The sequence below is a fragment of the Lichenostomus cassidix genome, chromosome 3 (assembly GCF_008360975.1).
Source record: "Lichenostomus cassidix isolate B80296 chromosome 3, HeHo_3.0, whole genome shotgun sequence".
Lineage (NCBI taxonomy): Eukaryota > Metazoa > Chordata > Aves > Passeriformes > Meliphagidae > Lichenostomus > Lichenostomus cassidix.
The window spans coordinates 59,043,691-59,068,891 of record NC_139483.1 but is presented as its reverse complement, the minus strand read 5'-3'; the positions used below and the strand labels follow the sequence as shown (position 1 = coordinate 59,068,891).

The window sequence follows — 25,201 nt, the reverse complement described above, 5'->3', positions numbered from 1 at the left end:
TGAATGTTATTTTCCAGCTTGCATAGAGCCACATAATTTTCCAATTGAAGTCTTGAATCTGCAAACATTTAAGCACATGCTTAATTCTACCTAGTGACAAAATCTCATATATACTGACAAACAGAGTAAAAGCATTTGTGTGATTTTGTCCTCATTTGGCTCTCATGAAATCTTTCACACTCCTCCAAATACATCAAGAAGCCCTTTTATTGAGCAAACTATGCCTGCAAGGCTACAAAGGAGGCCCAAAATAAAAACAGAGATATCTGCACATTTCTCTAAGAAGGATAGTGTTTTCCATTTAAGTTTTAAATGGAAGAGAGAAGGAAGCAGAAAAGTCATAGCAGCACCTGTTACACTGCCTGACAAACCCATCAACAGGGCAAAATGTGGTGTGAACATGGCCATCAACAGAGTTAACAAGAGAAATGAGCCCCTTACAGTCAGAGCAAGTAGTGGAGATCTGTAATTGGAATGGTTGCCTTTAGAAATACAAGAATATACAATTTCTGTGGCTGCAAAAAAGGGCAAAGGGTAAGAAAGAAGAGCCTTGGTTAAGAGACATAAATTCACTAGGGTTTCAAGAAATGATGGCAGGTTGTCAGTAATAACTTCCTTTGTCTTTTCACCCCAGGTCAAGAAAGCAGTCAGTGCAAAGGTTGTTTTCAAGATACAGGCAAAAAAGTGAGTCCAATTTAGCATACACCTAAATTCCCCTGGGTTTTTCATGTTACCCTCAAGTGTGGGCAGAAATATTTGTGAAGTGTAACTGAAAATGATCACCCCTACAGAGACCAAGAAGTCCTCAAACTCAAGGGAGAGTCTGAATTTTGCCCAGGACCACTGATGCATTTGTGTGAGACAGTAAGTTATCACTACAAGGATGATAACAAAATGAACCAAAGAACAAAGCTGGCTGAGTTTGGAAACAATTTTGAGAGTTCTGATAAATACACAAGGCAACAGAGTGACAAATGCAATTACAGACCAAGTTTTCTCAGTCACTGGTACATATGGAAAACTATGTGACAGCAAGTTCCCACTAACAATCAGATACAAAATACACGTCATGATCAGTTCCACCACTTGGGTCACATTGACAACCATGCCACCTAGATTGGGAGACAGATTTTTGCAGCAGGCATTTGCGATATCTTCATAAGTGTCTCTCACTCTTATCAGTTGCCCATCTTCATTTTCTTCATACAAGCATGCAATTAGAATTTTGCCTGTGTAACAGCATAATGCTGCAGCCAAGACAATAAGAAGTAGACCACTGTATCCACTGTGGAGGACAGCATACGGCAATCCTAGGACAAATATTCCCTGAAGAGGAAAAAAGAGAGAGAAAAGATAGCACAAAATCCCTGAGGCAAAATGTTTCCTAGAAGATGCATCCCCAAACCTGTCCTCCACTGAACATTGCTTTCACCCAGCTGCATGGTATAAGTACTGGTACATTCTGCTAAGTAAGTGACAATCACGGGAAATGTGTTTATTTATGATAAATGAAATTACCAGCAAAAGTAACTACTTGTATCAACACACACATAACGATAAGCTGGGAAAATGAGAATGTGACTGATAGTCAGCTTTCTAGTTAATGTTTAACACTGATGTGATTAGAAGCACATTTTAGAAGCTTCAAAGTTAGTTATTCAGTCAACGTGCATATTAAACAGGTTCAATATCAGTAAAATTAAGCATCTCTAGCATCATCTGTACAAGTTTCACTCCAATTAAAAACAGCAATGTAGACGGATTCAGTAATGACAATTCTCCTCAGTCTAAAAATTTTTAACAGACCTCTGGAGAGAAAATGGCATTAGAGTGCAGCAGACTATGCTTGTGCTTCCTCCACAGCTCCTGTTTGCTTCATGTGGCCTTTGCTCTTGCTAAGTCCACTGCTAAAGTGATTTTTCTCACTGCTGAGATTCCAGACTGTGCAAACTTATTTAAATGCTTAAAAACACATGCAAAACATATAGAAAACTTTTCTTTCACTAAACAGTTTTTTAAAAGAACATAGTTTTACTTGTTTTATCTGGTAAAAAAAAAAAAGAAGGAACTTTCTTTTCACAGAATACTCTGAGTACCTTGTCTTTTTCTCCTCTTTTTTCTCTATATTAAGGGACTAATTACACTTTACATGGTTTCATTTCCATCAGCACTAAACCAACAAAACCCTTGAACAGCAGTTATTAATAAAAAGATCCATTTAAGAAAGATGTGACATTTTTTATGCTACAAAACTGAAATTAGAAATTGCACATGAGTCAGACTGGTCAGGCATTTTTATTCATGACACCTAAAGAAAGGTAAGGAGGAAACAAAACACAGTTCTGCAGAAATACAACTAGTTCTGCAGGAATTTTTACTTCAATATTTCTTACTGCACCCATGACATGATGAAATCTGACTATTTGTGCTCCTGTTTTTTTATTCTTGCCTGACAGAAGGAGTTAGTTTAGACCCAACCCATGTAGACTCTATTCCTGACCAAACCTGAGCCAACCCTACCTGCTCTGCAAGACCTGTGAGCCCCTCACAGAAGGGGAGATCCACTCTTCTCTCACTTCCTATGTGAGAAGTGCTGTTGACTTTCAGAGGTGAGTTTAATAGTATAACTCTTAGACTTTACCACTCACAACCATGACCAAGAGGCCATGTGGGGGACCAGAGTTTCAGGCATACTTCTGCCTTTGGTATTCCATCAACTCCATCAGGTTTTATGCCCATCAGACAGTTTCTGTGAAGGCAGTCGAGGAGCCCATCTCTGATGGAGCTTATCAAGAAGGCAGGTGCCTGTCTCAGCTTTGTAGGGCTTATGCCTGGCATGCCACTTCTAAGTGATTTAAGTATTTCCAAGCCTGATCCGTAAGGAGGGCTCTGAAGAGAGCTATTTTTCAAAACACTAAATAATCATCAACATATTAAAAGTATTCTTTTCCTCTTCCAGCCACAAAATAGCAGTTCTTTTGGGGCAGATTGTGGGGTGAGCATCAACCAACAAAGAAAGAAGTCCTTAAATTAGAGCAATGTTCTTTCTCTAAGTCAATGAGAAAAATAGAGTACCTATCATATGAAAGGGCAGTATTGCCTAATTCACCAGTGTTCGCTCTAGATGCAGGTATCTTTGCTTTCAGCTGAATTAGAGCTGGAAGTATTATATTAAATACATGCACTAATATATTTCAGTTAGAAAGGTCTATCCTTTATGTGTTGAAACAGAACTACCTCAGTTATTATTACTGAAATAATAATCAAGTCATTGACCAGATACCTTATTTTGGTTGTTTTCCATAGCTTCATTTACAGCATTGGTTTTGTATAAGTCACAGCTGCCATTTCATTTAGGAGCTGGCACATTCAGCTACACAGCTTGTGATACTTAGTCACCAAAATCTCTCCACTCAATGTCTCCATTCTAATACAGGTCTCGTGACCCAATTACCTTGAAGTGTAATTAGCATTTCTTTTGCACATGAACTTAACATAAGTGTTCAAAATTCTACTATTTTTGCCATCAAGCTGTCCAGTTTCCTTAAAAGACCACATATCTGGCTGCATCCAGCCTGCAGGTAGCACACATGTAACAGTAGCTTTTGATATTATGCCATTTTTAATCACGGCTTTCAGTGACTGGAAAGTTAGATAGCTGCCTAAAGAACTGAATTTGGTTTCTGTCCTATGAAAAGGATCCTTGGAGAACATTTACATAACAGATTGAGTTTAAGAGCATCACAAATAAACCAAGTCTATGAAAAAATCACAAAGATAAAGCCACAGAGTTGTCTTCCATATTAACATAAGAACAATGATGTTTTCTCAGTTCCTTGCAGTTTCTACCAAGCTTATCTCATTTTTTCCATACTCACAACGTTATTATTTTGCTGCCTAATCTGCAACTGGGAGTTCAAATGGTATCTGCTGACCCAAAGGATCACTGTATAATTAAACTGCAGGTAAGTGTCAGCACAGGCCTTACCCACACAATGCTTTCTCCCCTGCTGAATTTACTCTGTTAAGAGGACCAACTTCAGCCTAAAGCAAAGCAGAAGACTTTGAGAGATGTTATCACAGCCATTCACAGTCCTCCCCACAGGTGTTTGCTTTTCCATGCTTAATTGTTAGGTCAATCAGAGCATAACATAATTTTGACCTTTAACATCTCCTTGCTGTTGTTTATAACAAATAATTTAATTCAGTACCTAACACAGACCACAGGATGATAGGGGCAGGGTTTTTTGGGTTGATTTTTTTTTCATTTTTTTAATTTAGACCTTATTCAACAAACCCATTTTTGCCTATGTATTTTTTTCTTAAAATTATGTATCAGTAGTTGTCTATTCCTGAGTTTAGAATTTCTGAATTGAACATTTCTACAGAAACCCTAGGTTTTCCTTTCATCTGATATCTTTGACAACTTTTTTTTCCAGAGTTTGTAAACCCCAGCTCTCAATTGCTAACAGAAAGCAAACATTTGCACCATAACTGGTTCTACAGCTTTTTGGGTACAGAAAGCGTGGTTAGTAGAGAGAAATAAGAGAACACTGAACATGCCAATACAGTAACTATGTCTGTGGTCAAAGGACAGTTATTTTTCTGCCTTTCCAGATTTTTTTCTATTTAAAATAAAAAACTAATAACAATAATTGTCAAATTTCTACAAAATAATGAAAAATATTTGTGATCATCACAAGGACTCAAAGAACAATTGTGACTGTTCCAGACTTCAAAACACATTTTGTATTTGCTCTGCTTTCTCACCCTTCCAAAGAAATACTTTCTGTTAGGATGATTTCCTGACCATAATCAAGTTTAAATAGCTTAGCAAAGAAAAAGGTATCTTTAATAAATTACTATTTTCCTGTCAGTGTGATGTAACAGGTACAGGCATCAGTCTGTATTCTCTGGCTTGCAGCTGCTCAACAAATTCTATGTGGAAAAGTGACTTTAATATGGAAAATTCCTCCTCCATAAAGAAATCCTTTCATGGTTGTTGATGAAGGTGCCTTTTGTGCCTCTTTCATGAAGAGTGCAGAGAGAATGCAGATAGAGCATGACAATATTTCACTGATTCCTTGCTAGTGGAAAGGGACTCAGGTAATTCTTGCACCATTTGTCACTGTACATTTTGTCCAGTGTGGCCCCAGCACCTGCACCTTCTGATCCTGTGTTCTCATGTCCAAATTATGGCATAGACAACCTTAGCTGTGAGGCATCAGTTAAAAATGAGCAGAAAAAGGAACTGTTCCCTAAATTGCCTCATAACTCTTAAGTTTCAGCATTCTGTCTGGGAAGTGTTCTAGTCTGAGTGGTTTTATTTCCAGCTGTTCTAGAGCAAAGTCAAATGTGTTGGCTCTAAATATGCTGGTTTAAGGTGATCCATTTATGGAATAGAATATCACAGGGAAAAAGCACTCACACATCTGGGGACAGAGGAGATGGAGTTTTTGAAACAATCTTCTGTCACGGAGCCTCTTGCATGGTTGTGTTATTTACCATCACTCCATCCACCCTGGGTGGGAAGGGAGCCCAAACTTGCCCAGAAGGCTGCATCTTCCCCAGACGTTTGCAAGACTTGGGTATTTCCACCCTAGACTGAGGATGGAAGTGGCTTGTTCTTTGTCAGTCAGTGTGTCTGGGTGGAGGTCCTTGTGAAACATCCAGAGCTGACTTAGCCATAGGCAGCTGGGCCAAGGCAGGAGAAAGGACTGAGGTGACCAGCCTTTGAAGAATAGCAAGGATGAGACAGGAAAGTGCATGTAAGAAATCAGAATCAGCTAGCAACACTTTGCTTTGTCAGAATACCCCCTAGCAGAAGCACCCAGGTATGACAGGTGTCACCAGGAATCATCAATCCACCTCCAACTAGTTTTGCAAAAAAACAAGCAGAACAGGAGTTCCAAATTACAACTCCACATTAAAACACATTGTTGATGATTTCACTACAGTATTTGAACTACATGTGTATATTTCCACACCAGCAAGGCTGGCTTCTTACTTAAAAATGTCTGACATATGGATCGGTGCTGAATACAAAAAATGGGCTTTCTGCTATCCCACTGATACCATACACCTTCACCTCAGGGCAAGCACCTCTCCAAGGAATAAAATGTGTTTAAAAACATTGAAAACAAGCATGGACAAAGCACTCTGAGAAGAATATCAAAATTCCTTAATATTCAGTTTTAAAGCTTTTAGGCCCAAGTAAAATATTTTGGTTTATAGGTTGTTTTAACCTGAAAAACAAAGCAATTTGAATAGTAATTAAAAAGTAAAGAAGATCAAATCACGGTCAGAGTTGAGGCATACCAAGACAATGCAATTAAATGGAGTGAAAAGCAATGCTAAAAAAAAAAAAAAAAATTATTTCACTTTATGACTTAATCATAAAGAAAAATTAAGAAATGAAGAAGAATTTAACTGAAAATTATTTCATCAGGACAAGTCTCCTACATGCAGAATACATGCTGATATGCCAGACTGCAGAATTAGCTCAGATTGCCTTTTTCACCATCTGTAGTTACTCCACTGGAATGGTTCATTTGAGTCTGACTAGTTTCCCCAACTATGCATTTGATTCCTTGCATGAACATGGCATAAAAACATAAAAACACATAAAACATAGACATTTAGACATAAAAACTATACCAGAGTGTCCTACTTAAATCTTCTTGGAAGAGTAGAGAGATAAATTCAAGATTCCTTCTTTTCAGTACAATTCCAAAAAATATTTAATTATGTTGTTTAACATTTGTTACTATTTGAAATAAATAATTTTCCCAAACAGATGCAAGCCTTGTTTGCTGTGGTACAGCAAATTGATACAAAAAAGGATCTTTACCAGTAATAAATTAAAAAGCATAGAAAATCCCTTAATCTCATGCTATGATAAGAAAGCTACTTGCTTGTTGGTCTTCTTCCTTTCTCAGCCATCACTGTGATCATCAGTGATTTTGTATCTTCTACCAAACCACTGTTGACTACATTGAATAAAACTGGACCAGATGCTGATTATTCTACCAGGTAACCTCCTAAATGCTGCCAGAAACTCATTCCTTTGGCAATAGATCCACACTGACAGTTACTTTTTTGGAACCTATCACTTAGGCAGTTGTTAATCCATTTAAGACGTACTCTGTGGTTGCACTAATTTTTAAATCAGCATGTTGTGTATTAATGTGTCAAAATTCCTTTTAAAAGTGTAAATATATTATTTATCTTTCACTGCCTAAATTACAATGTCATAAAAGAATTATTTGAAGTGTGTTTAATAAGGACTGTAAGAACTCTTTCTCCAGAAACGTAAAGATTGACACTAATTATATTTCTAGCTTTTTATTCTCTATCAATTAAAACCTGTATTAACAATTACATTATTTTTCTTAGAATTGTTGCCAGGTTTCACTAGTCAGAATTTATGTGGCTTGTAAAATATTGGGATGATATCCACAATCTCCTGAAAATTCCACACATAGTAGCAAGTGAATAAGAATTTTACCTGGTCAGATGTATCTTTTGTTATGTCTCCCAAGCGAAACCTTGCTGGGTATTCTGCCTTCAAAATACTATTGAGATGCATTTTAATGTCCATTTTAAATAACAGCTGGGGTGATCTCATAGTTAATTGTCCAAGTCTAAGCTGGGGAAATTAGGCACATCAATTTAAAATTCACACCTATCTTAAGATATTAGGATCATTAGCAAAGCTGAGATGAATTTCCTTTCAGAGAGGTCCATGCTGAGAATGGACACAGAGTGTAGAAACACTGAGACATAACTGTTTAATGTCTGATGCAGAATGGCATAAAGCCCATCCTGAAAAATTACAAAATGGAAAGACTCTTCTCCTGTTCTATGAGCACATCCTCCTGGTTCTCTACAGGAACTACTTATGAACAGCTGCATCTATTTTTCAGAGGTAAGAACAGTTTTAGAACGTCTGTCTAGTAAGTAGGACATCAGTGTTGCAAAACTCGGTGAGAGATCTCAGAAGATGAAGGGATCGGACATTAGAAAATCTTTAAATTAATTTTACCCATTCATACATCCCCATATTCCGGTGTCTGTGTCTCAGTGACTAGGCCAGGATCATTCATGTACACCAAAGGCCATAAGGGATGCTGTCAGTCCAGTGCTCATTATGTCTCTGGTGTTCATCTTGAATAGTCATGACAAACAGATTTTTGATTTACCTTCTATACTCTTTTGGAATAGATGCAGTTTTAGATATTTTGCCTCATTATTTTGTCTCATTCTTCATAAATATAAGGCAAAATCCTTGACTTTCACAATGTGTTGTTTATCATATACCAGCATGTTTTATAAACACTGCCTTTTACTTGGTTCCCTTAACACCTCTAGGTGAGTTTTTCTACCTCTCATTTTAAATGAAATCACTTATATTCTGCTCTGTAGTAGTTAACACATACCTTTCCTTTTAACTTTGTTCTGCTGTTTTTGCTGGTACTTTCAGACAAGCATACACAGTCACATAGACTGTTTCCATTTATACTTAATTTTTCCACAATTAGTATTTCTGTTTCAAATTTTTACACTAAACCTAGCCTCTTCTTTTCCTAAGTCCTAAAAATTGTTTTCTTATTGGCCTAATTCCTGGGAGATGTATTTTTTCCTCTCTTTGCTACTGTTAATAATATATAATTATTACTCTCACCTTTTATTTCTCCCTTTTGATTTTTTTTAAATTTTAATTGATACATCCACTTCACTCCTGAAGTAGAAGGGGTTTTAATACATTGGTGTACTATTTCTTAATTAAGAGGTGTGGCTTCAAACATCTCTTAAATTCTTGTTAAACAACTTTAAAATTGCTTTCACAATGTGCTATCTGTATTTATTTTTCCTAATCATTTATCTGTCATAATTTTCACCAGGTTTGAAAAATTCCCTTTTGAAGTACCAAGTAGATATATTACTGTCCTCTGTTTTCCCATAATTAATGTAATTAGATCCTCCAATTTGTTAATCTTTATCCAATGTAATGAGGCTCAAAACAGAATTATCCTATGCTAGGTTCAATACCCTTTGTGTTAGATAATTATCATCTATAATTTTTAGAAACTTCAATGATGTTTTACTACATACTGCATATAACATCTACCATTGGTCTTTAAAACTGAAGTCACTAAGAACAGTACAATTTTTCTTTCCAGACAATAGCTCTAACATAGATAATCATCTCTCTAACATAGAGTGCCACCCTCATTTCTTTTGCCTGTTCTTTTTAGGTAAACATGCTTTATCTAATTATTTTTAAATTCCAGGTGCATAGATCATCCCATCATCTATCTGCAATATCAATTACATCCTATTACTTTCCCAGCAGTAAGAATTTCCATTTCCCTGGCTGGCTACCCAAACCCCTGGCACTGTTCTACAGATGTCAGGAAAAGAATTCATCTACTTTCCCACTCGGTTCACAGTTTGTTCACAGCTCAGCTGAGTTTAAATTCAAAAATACTATGAGCTGTTCTGTGGAAAACTTCAAATATTGTCTATGGCCTGTCTGACCTTAGCAGCAGATCCATCTCCTCTAATGTCAGTGAAAAATCTTCCTTTAACTTCAGGGATGGTTGAATTAGACCCCAGCAATCTTGTTTTTCCTGATTTTTCTTATTCCTTCTCTCTGCCAGTGCCAGCCTGTTTCAGTGACTAAGGTGTTTATCCTGTGATTAATGTGTTCAATTGCCTTATACACTGGCAGAAACTCTAGAAGTGCTTACCTGTCCATCCTTCAGGTACCATAAGCAGATGATAAGGCAGATATAGACTGCTCAGAAGATACTGTGATAAGTTAAGCAGGTAAAGAAGCTGCATGGTCTGCACAGCAAAATATATGTGTCCATTTGACTGACAGAAGCCACTGATGTTTTTTCTCCTTTTAGTGGCCATATTAGTCTTAAGAATCTCCTAAAGATAAGAAAAATGAAAAGAGGAAAGAAAATGTCTGGGAAAACAAGGCAAAAAATAAGAAAAAAAAGAAATTGCTGCTGCTATTAAATGTGTCAGCTGATCCCATTGGTTCTGCTATTGGTTTAAATATAGGCTTGATGCTTAATTCCTCATGGTTTGGTGGAAAATGTTAGTTTGCATAAATCCAAAGCTCTCCGCAAGGATGCACTGAATCACACAAAGAAAATCTCCCAAGCAAATTACTTTTTAAGAAAACATTATTTTTCTTGGTCCCAAAGGAGACAGCAGGCTTTCATAAAAGAATGAGGGCTTTTATTATGTCTTACATAGCACAGAGGAAAAAGAGAAAAAAAAAGCAAGGCAGTTAAAACTAAAACAAACATTATTCAGAAAGTTAGTAGTGGCAAGCAACATGGACTCCCTTACCTATTTCTCTCATTATAGCTGAGGATTTCACCTGAAGGCAGGCAAGTAATCCAAGCATCCACTACAGCAACATGCAATTGAGTTCCATGAACATATGGTCCAAAGAGCTTGAAGAGAGGCAGAGGGGGACTTTGGGAGACTTCAAGCAAACCAAAGCAGTGGGAAATCAAATAACTTTGAGTGTGCACTGACATAACAAAAGGAAGAATTAAAATTCCTAGAAAGTTCAAACTCAGGCTGTGAGAAAGCATTTGGCTTGTTAGGAGTTTTTCTTGAATGCTGCCTGTATGGAACAAGTCACGGTTCTTGTCACTTGTAGCAAGTAATGCTGAAGAGGAAATGGAAGAAAATAACAGAACTTTGCATTGGAAAAAAACCTTATGCACCTCTGAGAGTTGAAAAGGAAGAGAGGTTACTTCTTCTAGAAGCTGAGTTATATTTTCTGAACACTTGCATAGGATTTGTCATGACTTTGTGCAGAATTAAAGGTGACTGAATCCTCCCCTGGCTGATATTATCCTGTTCTTTCCTCAGCACAGACCTAACCACCAAATTTAGGTGGAATCTTACTCAAGCTATAATGACCCCTAGAGTTCAGTATATAAAGGGGAAATTTATCTTAAAGCACTGCCTGGGGAGAATGTAGTTAATAGTCTGGATGAAAGACATAAATACTGATATACTATTATGCTTGGTCTCCAGAAATCAGTAAAATGATACAGAGTATCATACTATATTCCTCTGGAATACCTGAGAAAAAACTGCTAGTTTGCTGTTAGGCTGGGTATAGACAACAAATTTCTACTGCTTTTCCTCTCTTAGCCTCACTTAAACTTCAGTGGCACCCCTGGAGGCTTCTAACTTTAGGATAAAAGAAGCAGCAACTGATTTTACTGCTTGATAATTTATCATGCACAGATACAGGTAAAGCTGAGGTTGCAAATGAATTCTGATAATGGAGATGTCTCTGTCCTATAATGACATAAAAGATTACATCACTCTTAGAGTTTAACAAGGTAGAATAATTCCCCTGATTTCAAGTAGATTAGACAAACATTCCCAAATGTGCATAATTAATAAAAAAGAGAAAAAATAACGGTCAGAAAAGAAATGTGACTGGGTTTTATGGCATGCTCTGAGCACTCATTATAAAAGCAATGCTTGGTAAGCTCTTGTTTAAGTTAAAAAAAAAAAAAAGGATATGGTTATGCCTTGTGAAACCAGGCATATGACATATAAAATGTACACTGAAAATTTCTTTTTAAGGTCTCTAGATGTAAAATACTTGAAGTATTAGTACTTGAGGACGTATTCCCCATTTTGTTGTACAGACTGTTGTACAGTGGTCCTTGATCTCTATTGGCCTATGAAAAATAGGACTGGAGATAGAAGTAATACTCCTTTATTCTTTATCTGTGTTCTCTGTTTTACTTTCCTCTTTTTTTTTTTCATTTATTTTCTTAGTCTGCATTTGCATTGGAAAGACAAAAGCTGAGGGAACAAACTGGGGACCTTGATTATTTTTGACCTTTGATGAGGATCTCAGGTTTATTCTTAACTTTTAGATACAAAAAAACTGTCTGTGTGGATTGAAATAAATCACTTCTTTCATTATTAAAAGAAAATTATCTAAGTAATTGCCATAAATGTTTGTATATTTTAAAAAAGAGTCTTGTTCTTTTTTCTTAACCTGAGTCATTCTGATAGTGCAGAGAAAACTTCTCACCTCAGTTGGATCTCTCCTTTGCTCATACTTTGATGCTGAGATCTGTAGTGATTTCATACTTGAGAAATTGATTTCATATTTGAGAAACTGATTTCAAGGCTGCATTTAGTTTATGTTCCTTTTTCCTAAATAACTTCCATTTCTTACATTTTAGTTTTTTAGCAAAATCAAAATTTATTCACGAGGTGTAATTAATGAATTTTAGGTGAAAACTCAGTGGCTGTAGCTGAAGTTACTAAAGTGACTACTTTTTTTACTCTCTTTGGTATCCAAGGAAATTATCACTTTTTAGCATCTATGAATTGGGCTAATTTCACCCAGCTTCTATCGAAAATAGACATTCACTGAATGAGTGCACACAGTAGCAGAAGAGACACATGACAAATCTACCTTGCTTTGATGCACTCTCATTAGGAATGGGATTCCTAACCTCTCCTACCTAAACACAGCAAAATGTAAAGCTAATCATAGAATCACAGAGTATCTGAGTTGGAAGGAATCTAGTAAATCCAGAAAGGATGGATAGAAATAAGGATCACCAGATGACTACTCATTCCAATAACGTAGGGCACTTATTTTAGTGTTTGTGAATCTCCATCAGAGATTCCTGTGTCACTCTCTGTCACCTGTAGAGTCAGGTGAATTCCTTTACAAAGGCCACGAGATGGTGGCATTTCCTGGAAGAACAAAGGAAGAGCAAGAAGCTGGGTAACTTGGGATCATGATGGCACCAGGAGAGGCAGGAAGAGGGGGAAAAGTCCAATTAGACAAACTGCAGAACACTATAACGCTAGGAACCATATGAGGCATAAACAAGAGGTAGGAGAATATGATGGGCAAGAAGCTGTGAGGAAAAATAACTGGATATGAAAAATACCTAACTCTAAGCATAGGACAGGAGTAGGGGAACGCTAGAGGGAAAGTATACATTATGCAGCTGATTATCCTTTCTGATTAGGAAAAGAAACCTTCAGGGGTGGAATGGCAGCTCCTCACAATTTAGAACATAGTAAAAAGTCTCTGAAATCCTATCCAAGGAGCAGAGGTAAGCCTACAGTTTTGTGCAGGTATTTTATCTTTATCCTGACATGTCAACAACAAAAAATGTTAAAGAAAGATCCCTGTCTGAGAGCAGTTGGCTTTCCAGCCAAAGTGAAAGAAAACAGCAGGCAAGTAAAGGCAACAAGGGCAGGAGGGGAGAACACATTTTAAACTCCAGATTCCAATTAAATCTTAGAAGGGAATTTTCAAGTCCCTTAAGGGAAGGTGGTTGAGGAGATGTCATTTGGAGCTGCAGAAGTCATGCCGACAATAAGACAAGAGAATGGGTTCAAAATGTAGTGAGGTAGAATGAACTTCAGTGCCAACTTCTAGAGTGACAGTGAAATGAGAGCAATAACAGTCATCATAACAGAAAAAAATAGATAACTTCTTATAAACAAAAGAAAAAAATTCCTTATAAAAATAAGATATATTGAGTCTATATTGCACATAATTCTTATATCCACATTTTTTCAAGTTTCAGTAAAGTTATTCATAATTTCTGGAATAGCCAGATTTAGTCTGAAATAGTTAAATTAGAATGAGTTTTAAAACTGAAAAGAAAAAAGTTCTCTGCTTATCAGGGAAGAACTAGCCTGAATCAAACATGATTCTGGATGGGAAAATAGCAATAAAACCCATAATGAATAGAAATACTCAGGTAGAATAAAGGAAAAGGCCTGAAACTGCCATTGATACTGATATCATAAAACAACAAAAAAAACTTTTGTTGTAGACTACAAAACAATCTACTACTGCTGTTATTTGTGTCAATTCAAGAAATGGACTGAGAGAAATTGAAATGGATAGCAGTCTGTGTTGTATGAGCTGAAGTGAATGTTTCCTCACTTTGACTCATATGTTTACATTTTTGAGAAGTAAATATTAAATTTCATTTTTTTGGTAGCTATTTAGTAACACAGCATTGTACATATGGCAAAACTGGTGCCACTGGCCAAGAACACAGAGAAACATTGCCTTCCAAGAAACATGGTATATGTGGGGAGAAGAGGGAGAAGATATGCAAATAGAAGACAAATTTTTTTATTTAGCTTTAGGGGTAAAAAGCTTTATACAGCTTACTGTACTAAAACTAGGTTAAAATATGTTATTCAATACTGTGTATAATAATTGTTTATGGTTTTTATTCTCTCAAATAGCTCCATTTGCTCATTCTGACAGAGCTTGTACAATTTTAATGAATCTACTGCTGTCAGGGATTATGTACACTGAAGTAAACTGTAGATTAACCATCTATGAATTGTGTGGAAGAAGCTTTACCATGTGGAAAGTCTGCTAGAGAAACATCACTATTTCTGATTCTACCAGCATATTATAATAATAATTCAGATCTTCTTTACTTTCAGCATTAAATTCTCATATTCCCTTGCAAGTGCTGAACTTGTCAGCTTTTATTCCTTGACGAGCCCTAGGGCTCACTCTTTTACTTCATAAAAAAAATGAGCTCCGTTCTGAAAATTTGCTAATGAAAGTGAAGAAAGTTCAGAAAAAAAAACAGGAAAGGAATACCATCTGACATAATATTTTACTTTCTGCTGCCTGTCACTCTGTTCTAGCTGACTTGGGAGGAATGTTATTCTGAGAGGAGTTAAATGTCTAAATACCATTTATTAAAGCAAATTTTCTGAGGTTACCTACCTCATGAGCTTAAGAATAGGGACAAAAAGAATATTTTTAAGAAGAGTGTTTTTCAGTAGTGATAGCTGGTCAATTGCATATGCTACAGAGAGGAGCAAATTATCTCAGTGACAGAAAGTTGGTGAATAATTATAATAGGTAATTTGGGCTTTGTTTTGAAAGTTCACTGTCAAATGTAATATCACAACAATGAAGTAACAAAATATAACAGAGAAATTCAAAGTTGCCTAATAACAGTGTATTTAAATACCATGTGACCTGCCACAAATTTAAAAAGAGAAGGAGAAATTACACCATCTGTTGAATTCAGCTTGTTAAAATGCTCTTGGGGATTGATGACACCAAAAAGTATGGTAGATTAATTTGATTTTAGTATAGTAGGAAAGTACATCAGCAATTCCCTTCACCTGAGGGAGCCAGAGATCCTTGTTCTGCAACAAGTTGTGGCACATTGGGTTCTCCCATGGAATAAAGGGATCTTTGCTTTCAAGCAGCTGACAGTTACTCCCTTTGTTTTTTGTAACATTTATTGTTTCAAAGAGTATAATTTTCATAATGCCACTATCCATTTATCTTTGATACCATGTTGCTGTCATTTTCTTTCTTGGCTATCTGGATTTTTAAGATGGAATGCCCATTTTAATGGCTGAATATTCGAAAGGTACTCTCATCAAATTCTTCTGCTGATTTATCTTGTGCTCTGTCTCTACAACAAGCTTCAACAGCAAGGAGAATCAATTTCTTACAGAAAAAAGAGAGGAAACTGAATCAAATGTCAAGCTGATTTATCACAGTCTACATTTAAACAATCATTATTTTGCAAAGAGTTTCTGTAAAATAGGAAACATTTTGAGACTTACTTTCAAAATTGCTTTCATTATTGGAGCACCTGGAAGTCCTTGAATGTAATCCCACTGTGCAAAGCAATGTGCAAACAAAGCACAAAGGGATGGTCTCTTTTCCAAAGTATTTAAAATCTAGGAGTAAGATAGCATGAAACAAATACAGGCAGAGAAGGGAGTCAATGAAATCTTGAGTCAATACCAGATGCTGTGAGTCAAGAGAGCAAATAGTGGTTTCAGTGTAGCTTATAATTGTGCACTTTTCATCAAAAGGACATTTCTAAGAGTATCAGAGGAATATCTTCATATCAGTTCATAGGAATGCTTGTTTAAATATATAACAAATTGAAAATGGCAATTGTAACTGGAAGAAGAGACCAGAATCAATAGATCCAGGAAGAAACATGGTAGATTATTATAGAAAAGATGAGCAGTTTGCATTTGATTTCATGATTGAAGAGGGGCTTGCAAGAGCTGGTGACCTCATGAGCTATGGAACTGCACCAGCTTTCCATGTAGGTTTGCATGGGGTGAGCTTGGAAAGGTTAGGGAAAAGTGTGTTACTGTGACCTGGTGGGGCTTTATTGGTGCTCAGATCAGTTTTAGCCTTGTGGATTGGTAAACCAGACTATGTATTAGTGAGGTTTTACAGTAAAAATAAGCAGGACATGGATGTAATCTGAATGTGATGATCTAGAAAGAGGCCTGACTGAAAGATGATGCCAGATGATAGGCCTGCGTGGTAGCAAGGACACAGGGAGCAAAGGAATTCTGGTGTGGACAGACACTGGATAGAAAACAAGGAGCTCTGTTTAGCTTCTTGACTGACTGCTGAAAAGACAGACCAATATTTTATGTGTGCAGCAGAGGGATTTAAATAAGACGTGAACTTGAACCAGCCCAGGAAAACACTCTGCTTCAGTCCCACACTCCCACAGGCAGGGAAGGATGTTGTTGGTGTCTATCAGCTGTGTGTTTAGGAGCCCCAAGAGTCTGGTGCAAGCGATGACCTCGGGGAGGAAGGCACAAGGCAGACATTCAGGAGAGACAGTCAACATTAGTCGTGTGCCTGGTTAGGGACAGCAGTACAGAGCACAGGAAGCTGATCGTGACCCTATGCATTAATTCAGGTAAGACTTACAAAAAATTCTTGCAACAAAAAGTAAAAAGAGTGGAGTGGTGTGGTGTAGTGTGTGTGTGCTTCTAAGTTATCTGTGTACCAATGCAAAAGCTTTTTTAAGCCATGAATACCACCAGAGCAGGCCATCTCCTGGGTGCTTAGAAGGTTTCCTAATATGAAACAAAAAAAAAAAAAAAAAAAGAGGCCTGGGAGAAGGAGGTGCAATGTTCAGGTTTCTGAGTGCATTAGTTTGAAAACAAACCAGTGGAAGATTGCAGGTCAAAATTATAATTTAACAGGAAAATTAAAAATAAGTGCAATAATACAAGAAAAAACACTGACAAAGTCAGATACAACCTGACACCCTGTTAGTCAGGATGGTGGTAGCAGTCCAAGTGAGGGAGTTAGGTTGAAGCAGTGATCCTAAGGAAGGTCTGGTCTCCCCCTGACAGTCCAGTGATAGCTCTTGTCCTCTGGGAACCCAGTAGACAGGGCTGCCTGTGCTGCTCAAGAACCAAGGTTATATCCAGGTGGGAATGATTGGCTCCTCCCTCCTAGGTGGAGCATCTCACAATAGGATAAATCCATGAGTCATGTGGTGGGTCCCTGATGGCCCATTGTCTGTTACCAGGGGTGAGTCATAGCAGGTGATAACAGCTAATGCCCCACAGCTGGTGGTAATAGAATACTAAATACATCTATATTGTAACTTAGGACCCTGAGGTACTTAAATGTACCATTTATTTGATATGTGTTCTGGGAGAAATGGAAATGAACACACCCATTTGGCAAATATTTGTAAATGAGCATGTAAATCATACTCTGTCACTTGACACACTGTCTATTAAGCTGCAGCAACACCACTGATAGTGGCTGGCCTTTGAATAATGTCAGGGTTTAAAGCTCTTGGATGGAGAAGTACTTAAGCTGAGTGAGATATAAAATAGTTCAAATACTGACAGATTCCTCCAGGGCATCCACCCAAGGAATTGTGTCAATGTTGGAGGCAGGACAATGCACTGCACCTTGCAGGTCCTGGAGCAAGATGTTGGAAGCAATGATGGGTCTATTTATCTCGAGATCTTCTGTGATTCTATGACTCTATGTCTTCACTAAGGACATCTGTTGGCAGGCTGAACTTGGTATGAACTTGGCTGAATATGGCAGCATGCTAAAACAACTTGCAAATTCCGATTAATGCAAAAGTCCATGTTTATTATTTGCCAGAAAGCACCACTGTAAAGAGAAAAGTTGAGCTGGTCTCTCCCAGTTTACTTGCCACACAGCTGTATGATTACTTGCTAGTTCTTTTGTCCTTTTATATGCACACAATTTCTGTTACCAGCTACTTCGTGTAGGAGGACTCACATTGATAAAAAGCTGTTCGAAAAGATTAATAGTAGTAGAATTTCCAGATGAAACAATTTTCAACCATATATGACAGCTGAACAGTCAACGAGAAGTCTTCACTCACAAGAAATAGTCACTTGCACATTCTCCAACACTTTTTTTACCAGACTGTGACAAATTGAACATCAATGCCAGGATAAGTATACTATGCATTGCAGTGACATAGCTGCTGTTTCTTGTAAAGTCAAGTTAATACAGTGGCTTTGAAATTTAGATGCTGAAATATACAGATTTCAAAATACAAGGCAAGAAGAGTTTCTGCTAAAATTGTTGGAAATGATAGAGAACTGACATTGTTAAAAATCAAGCTTCAAATAAGTACTTTCTTGAAATGTAAGGTTATAATTCGAGGTTCTGAACATAATTATTTATATTTCTTACAGCCAAGCAGCGTTTCTGGCTACTATTATCAAAAGAATGTAACACTAGACATGCATGTCTGTAAAATCCAGGTAAAAATCAGTTTAAGATATAAAATAAGGTATTGGTTAAAAATAAATATTTTAAAATATATCTATCTTACACTCAATGTAATCAACATATTCAGATTTAAGGTTGAGGTTGCATGTTAAATTCCATGGGTTTTTGGGTATTATACTTTGGATTGTTTCCATCTCATCTCAGACATAAAAATTTTGTATGTTAATTAGCTTAAAATAGATCAATATAATAAATTCCATTGTAAAGTATATCAGTCATAGCCAAACCACAGAGGCTATTAGAATCATTTATGAAGGAGACAGAGAGAGACATATCTTGTAACTCTCTTGTAACTCATCTGTTAAGAAATGCAGTTTTGAACACATGGTGAGGACAAGCATATTCCAAAGGGCTTTAACTTCTAAAGATATTTTAATATGCCATTTTAACACCTAGATGGCTTAAAGAATTACAATACTTTGGTTGCTTGTGTAACCCATGTACTTTTTCCTGGGCTTCAAGAGCTAGTATGGTGTTTTCTGAACCATAGTCCATATGTTGGGACTATCTGTATGTCCAAGCATTAATTTAGTGGACTTGTTATGTTATATCACAGTTTCTACTTGACGGAAAATCTGACTTGGAAGGGCTATGGAAAACTGATTTGACACTCCTAACGTTTCCATAACAGCTACAGTAGAATATGCTGATGCAAATCCACTCAACACTCCCTCCACCTGTCATTGCCCAAATAATGTGATGAACAACATAAAACTCAAAACCTGCAAAACAGTAACTTAAATCAATGAGAATAATAAATCCTGGAACAACTGTAGATGAGCCACCACTCTTTGTTTAGGAATTCTGGCCTCATAATATTTTTTAGTGTTTGCAGCTGACCAAAGAAAAAGCAGACTGATAAAGTGCATTGTCTAATCAGATTTATGGCAGAGGCAGTTAGTTAACTCAAAATCAGTCTGCTGCACAGTGCTTACATGTCAAATAAAGAGATTTCTGTGAATTAGATGTTACTTCTTTGTTGCAGGATAACACATTTTTGATAAAAAGCTTTTGTGATAAGAAATAGGGTTGGGAATAGAGAAGATATATATCCTGAATGCAGCTTTCTCTGTACGATATTAATATGTGCACAAAAGAAGCCTACTGTAGGGTCTGAGCTGAAATAAAAGGTTATACAAAGCAGTAATGTATGTCTGGAATCGTTTTTCCCCTCAAAAGAAACTCAGAAGGGAAAACCAGGGCACAAACATTAGTTACAGAGCTTTCTTCCCTAAAATACATCTTTTATCAATTGCATTGCATAATGATGACATCTACCATAGAAAAAACTGATCTGAATTTAAGTGGCTCTCACCAGGTTTTTTTTGGATCTGCAGTTCGGGCTATAAGAGTTTGTGGTTACAAACCTTGGAAAAATAAATTTGCCAGTACTGCATTTCAGCTAGAATCATACTCACTATTTGGCATGTTTATGTGCACCACAATGGTCCTACTATCTTGGAATTTTATTTTGTGCTGTCATTTTTTGACGTTTCATTTGGAAACTTGAATTACTTTCTGATCCTAGCTTACATATCAGCGTTGGGCATCTCCCTTCAATTCTCAGTACCACATCTTGATATGAAATGCAGAAGTTAGTTTCTCTCAGATGTCTGTAATTTAGTTTGGAGTATGACTTTTGCTTCAATTCATATGTTTTCAGCCTCAATATACAATGTATAATTCAAGGAAGTTACTGCTTTGTGCTCAAGAAAGGATTAAACCTCATTCTCACATCTGGAAAATAAATACCTAAAATCAAGTACTGCAGTTAAAATCCAAGTGGCTGTTTTGCCAAACATGATTAAATTATTTAAGCTTCAGGATGAGAGGATTTAAATTGTTCTACAGCTAATGACCTGCTTTATAAGCACACAACCATGTACCTATTTATATTTAGAAATTGCTTACATTTTGTGTCAGTAAAGCTTAATGTGAGGGATGTTTAGACACCCCTTAGATGTTTGCCTTTATATCTTTGGAGGCATGTCTGTTAATTCCATTCCTCAGCATCAGTGTGTTTTCCAGTTAAGTACTGGAGTTGAAGTTATCTAAGTTAAAATTAACCAAATTGGAACCCAGTACAGAAATTTGGCTATAAAGGCACACAGGGAAAAATATATGGACATTCAAGTTTTAAAATTATGACTATTGAAGTCTTGAGTATTTTCTAAACTAATGTACAATATACAGAATATAAATATAATGAGAATAGTTATGATTACTACTGAAATAATTGCTAATTTATTATTGACACATTTTAAAATAATGATTAATAATAATAATTTAATTATTCTTATTCCTAGAAGTACTCACAGTAGTCAAGCACCCTATTGTGTTACTCAGATGATGGAACTAGAAAATTTCCCCTGCTGCAGGTATTTCCAATCTTTGTACAACCTAATTTTTTGCAAAAGGAAGGATATGAATGTTGGCAACATTACATATTACATGCATTGAATCAAAGAGAACATTCAGTATGACCTCACAGAATCACAAAATCATTTCAGTTGGAAAAGACCTCTAAGATCATCAATCACCACCTTGTCGACTAGACCATGTCACTAAGTGCCACATCCAGTCATTTCTTGAACACCTCTAGGGATGGTGACTCCATCACCTGCCTGGGCAGTCTGTTCCAATGCTTCAGTGAAATTCAGTGAAAAAATAATTCCTAATGTTCAACCTGAACCTCCCCTGGCACAGCTTGAGGCTATGCTGTCACTGTCTCATTCTGTCACTGGTTGCCTGGGTGAAGAGGCTGACCCACATCTGGCCACCACTAACTTTCAGGCAGTTGTAGAAAGTGATAAGGACTCTGAGCCTCCTCTTCTCCAAGCTGAACAACCCCAGCTCCCTCAGCTGCCTCTCCTAGGACTTGTGCTCCAGACCCTTCCCCATCTCCATTGCCCTTCTCTGGACATGCTCCAGCACCCCAATGTCAGTCTGGTACTGAGGGGCCCAAAAATGAACACAGGATTTGAGGTGTGGCCCCCACAGTGCCGGGTACATTGGGACAATCACTGCCCTGGTCCTGCTGACCACACTATTGCTGATCCAGGCCAGGATGCCATTGACCTTCTTGGCCACCAGGCCACACCCTGGCTCATGTTCCGCTGCTGTTGACCAGCACCCCTTGGTCCTTTTCTGCTGGGCTGCTTTCCAGACAGAGTTGATATACCATGTTCTACCAAATATTCAGAGGAAAATTGTGTAATTATATTACCCTGTATTTTAGAGATTGTTCAGGCATCATAGTACTGAAAGCCACTTGAAGATTTCTGGTGAAGTGGTTTATTTTTTTCACTGTTAGGTCCTCCCAAGTTCTAAGTGGAGATTGAGTCACAATGGTATAAATTACAGTTATAAATTACACAGGTATAAATTATAGGTGAGATTAACATTATTTAACTTTCCATTATTTTACTTCTCTTCCCTGTTGTTTTTTCTCCATTCTCTTGAGCCCCTCCATGACACCATAGACTGAATGCCATTTTCTTTTAGTTTGGCTTTCTCCATAATGTTTGCAAAAGTCCAACTACATGTGACTGGCAAATAGTCTTTATTGTCCTTTGATTCTGCTGTGAAATACTGTACCATTAGAATTTAACTACCTTCTTTGTGACTATTGCTTTGCTTATCTATCCAGCACCACTGTACAAGTCATTACAAAAAATTTTGGCCTTTTACTGCTACATACAAACAAATGCAACTTGCATCACTCTGCCAGATGATGCTGTACATTTTCCCATTTGAATTAACTCAGCTTTATGGTCTCTGTCCTTACCCAGATTAACTGAACACAGGTTTTGATTTGCCTGTGCAGTGCTGGAATATGGAACATATTTCCCTGGAAACTTAAATGTCTGAAGCAATCATTTACACATACAGTATCAGCAAAAAAAGTGTATATTTTTTTTCAGTTCAGGTTAAGAACAAAATAAAAATCTCTTCTTGTTTGTTTGAAAATACTTATATTTAAAACACTGAGAAAACCCTTCTATTTCATTTCAGAGACCAAAGATTTAATCGTTCCCCTAATAAATCTGCACTGTGAAATAATTTTGCTTTTAGACTAATTGTATTCACTGGAATAACTGTTTAGAACACTTCAAAATTCTGCTGAAATGTTTATCTCTAATTGCCATGCAAAACACTTCTGCCCTTTCCTCTGGGTAGGGCAAAACAACTGTCATTTTATCATAGATTGTCTTCACCAGTCAAGAACGTTTGTATTGTTTTAGTCATTCTGTTCACACCTCTGACTTTCTCTTCAAAGCTATTCATAGAAATTTTTTCAAACTGTTGTTTTCTACTGACAGATGCCCATTCAATATTCTCCCCTCTCTCCTCTCCTGCCTTTCCCCTTCCCTTTCTCTGCTCTCTACCTTTGTTTCTAAACCAAATTATTTGCTCCCAGTCCAGGGCATTGGGAAATAGGAAAAACATAAATATGTGTATGCAGATTCACATACATGCACACAGTTTAGTAACGTGTCATTAGGGTGCTTTGGTTATACTACTAAGGAAACTGCAGTTTCCAGACTTTGCAACCTACAGCCTGCTTTAGGAGCAAACCTCAATACAGCTGTAGCCAACTGCTCTTTTAATGCCAGCTTATAAAATATTTGACCAAATGAGTGCTGTGGTAGGCAACACTCTGCATGCTGAGAGTTTTGACTAAGATCATAATTACTGGTCTGATTGGATAATTTATCTTGAATTTGTCCTGATTTTAAATAGGCAACGACATATTTGATTGTGTTTTAAAATGTGTTATCAGTCTTTTAACCAAAAGCTATAATACTAATAATTAACAGTAATTTAGTACACAAAAATATGTAGGGGCTTTTTGGCACTTTGGTGTATTTACAGAGGCATTATTATTTTTGTTTTTCCAAAAGGAAAACAGTGAGTTAGAGAATGTGATTTGCCAAAAGGTCATACAGAAAATATTGACAAAACTGACTTCCAGAATGAAGTCTTGGCTATGGTGAAATCAAATGCAAAACTCACAGAGACAATGGGCTCTCATCCCAGACTCCTGTCCTGACTAGATGTTGCTGAGGGAGACTGAAGATAAAATGTGTTACTAGAATGCAGTTGGGGTATTTTAGGACTTCACACTTTTATTCACAGCTGAACACTTTCAGAGCATGATATGCTACTGTGCCCTGTTATTGCACTGGCTCTCATGTGGTGGTGCTCATGTTTGAAAATACACCAGGGTTAGCAATATGTCCTTTTTCTCCTCCTTTGTAGAGCTGAGGGATGAACTGGGTATGTAAACAAACGTTCATCAGCATAGTCAGACTTGTGTGATACTGGAAAGATTATTTTTCTATAATTAAAGTGGCATAAAAAAGTGTTTAAGCAACAGTTACTGGGACTAGATGTGTCTCTGGATGCTGCTTTCTTCTTACCATGTCAGACAGAAAGTTAGTGGTAATGATAGAATTATGTAAGGAAATGAATCATGAAAAGTGAGAAAAATATTCTGAAAAATTTAATGCTAAATTTAAGGATTTGGAAAGATACTCAAATTCCACACAGAATGCTGGGACCAAATGCTTTCAGTCTATTCAACCTAACTATTTTCTTTAACACTGACAAGTATTATTACACTTCTTGTGCTTCGTGCTTCAATTTATTTCTAGTTTAACTTACATGTCAGTAAATTTATGTCTGACGTCAGTCTGGCTCTCACCATCCTCTTTTTATTAGATGTTTACCTCACATTTCTATCAAACATCTCTGTCACTGAATTCAAATAAGCTGATTAAAGATAATGTCTGCACTTCCAAAACAGGTGCAATCACCACCTTTTCAATTTCACCTAATTTAAACACCTTTTAAACTTCAGATAACATATGTATCATTTTTCCCTTTGGAACTCTGTTTTACCAGAGTGCTAATCTTATGCAGAAAGATTCAAATATGTGAGTAATAAATTCATAGAAACCTTTTAGAATACGCAAAATGATGGCACAGCTAAGTAAAATACAGCAGGCTAAGTGATGACCAGATTTTTCAAATGATGAGTGGAATAAGTGTGGAAATAAAAGGTTACCTGAATGGCATTTGTTACATTCCATCCTGCTTCCCAGCTGGTGATCAGTTTGACCTGGGCATGTGGCAAGGGAGCTGAGGACTTGTATTCTGGATCCTGGTGACAAACATCAAGCTCAAATCTCAGGGGTCCATCTGGCTCTTCACTGTTCTCGCTGTGAGCTCTGTTCAGTTCATCTCTTCTAGCAAAATTCACATGCTCTTCATCAGTGTCTAGGCAGCTGTCCCATCTCACCAGTCCCGAAAAGAGAGATGGTGTTTCCCTAAAGCAGTTGAAGAGAGATGAAAAAGTCTGCTTCAGGTGAGCCATCCTCAATACCAAACATAAAAGCAATATCTTTCATTACATGTCTTTATTTTTTCAGCAGTTGTACATTGTCACTCCTTTTGGTAGGTTAGCCTTGACAGTGCAGCTGTGATTAATGGAGTTTGTTGTCCTTGGTTCATTTATTTGTGCCTGTTTCAAATGGCAGCTAAGGAAATGTC

The 25,201-nt window shown here is 37.0% G+C and overlaps 1 pseudogene; it reads right to left on the bottom strand.

The window, feature by feature from the left end:
- Positions 1-53: 53 nt before the first annotated feature.
- Positions 54-25,025, bottom strand: LOC146439817 (vesicular inhibitory amino acid transporter pseudogene; annotated as a pseudogene).
- Positions 25,026-25,201: the final 176 nt, after the last annotated feature.